We start from the raw sequence: 1,425 nt of genomic DNA, 5'->3' as shown, positions 1-1,425 counted from the left end.
AGCTGCAGTTTTGTCCTCGTGGTGAATGAGCTCTGGGTTGAGTGAATATTCGAACTAAAATATATTGGATAATAATTTCGTATAAAATAAGTCTTCAAAGTCTTAAAAATTAAAATTTTAAGATATAAAGTACAACTCAATCTTAATTTTCAAATAAAGTTAATATATTTTAGGAATTCATTCTAAACTGAATTTGAGAATATTTTCACGAACTTGATATTACCTGTTTGAGCAGACAACTTTGATACATACTTTGTAGGACTTTGATTTATTCACTGCTGTATATTATCGATTACATTATCTGTAGGTAGAGTTGGTATGACTGTAAATTTTCCTTTTCAAATACAGTGTTTGTGTTTTAACGTAATCTTGATTTCATTATTTTAGTAATTTTTAATTTTACCAAAATTTAATTACCAACGCGTAGAAAATAAAACTACTGTTTCGAACAAAATTACTGGTCACGTGGCTTGTAATCATCTATGGAGGCGTTGTATATAGCTTAGACTTACTTAATTATATCAGTATCATCAGGAAAAAACCGGGAATTTCCGTTCGGGATCCTGTCTTAGAAACACCCTGTGTATCTGAAAGACGCAAAGATTATTATTACTCTTAAAACTTTCCCAACATGCAGCTTTTATAAGTTGGCAGCACACGTTTATCTACTCATAAAGTAAACCTGACATAGGAATTGCAAATTAGCTAAACGAGGCAAATTTTCACTATGAGAATATTAAGTAGGTGATTGTTTTTCAGTCTAGATCCGAGTTTTAACCCAGGTCTTATAAGTGTCACGGTGAATATCAAAACAATTTTATACCAAAAAAAAGGAAATTTATAAGAAAGTGTAAGAAAGATTTTTCATTTCACGAAATATAAATATTACAATTTGGTAACCCAAGTTTCAGTTATTTTTTTAAATTTCTTCAGTATTAAAATAGGGTGTTTACAAACATTGTCACCATTTCAGGTTCACAAATCTTTGTAAATCATATGTCTAAAGCCATCTGTGTGCAGTACTATACAAATTTTATAAAAATATGTATTTATAAAAAAAGAGTATCATAAAAAATGCTGCCTTTTATAAAATGAAAACTATTTAGTTTTGTAGAGTTGCAAGATTTTAAGTTTCAGAGTAACTTCTGAAGAAGAGAGCGATATGTCTCTCGAAACGTCAAGTGTTGTAAACCGACGACGTGGCAACCAGCCCGGAAAACATTCAACCATTAACGACAGTCACGGAAGCCTACAAACAAAACTATTCTCTTTTAATCCTAGGAGCTAAAATTGACCCTTTTAACCCTTAGATTAAAAGTGTTAATTAAGTTTTAATTTATAAATTTCATCAACAATATTTACAATAATTTTTGTTTATCCACATTGATATTAAATATACAGTTTAAGTATTAAAATTAAATAAAC

This window comes from Anoplophora glabripennis, unplaced genomic scaffold (assembly GCF_000390285.2).
Source record: "Anoplophora glabripennis isolate ALB-LARVAE unplaced genomic scaffold, Agla_2.0 scaffold730, whole genome shotgun sequence".
Taxonomy (NCBI): domain Eukaryota; kingdom Metazoa; phylum Arthropoda; class Insecta; order Coleoptera; family Cerambycidae; genus Anoplophora; species Anoplophora glabripennis.
Note: the sequence above shows the minus strand (reverse complement) of the source record.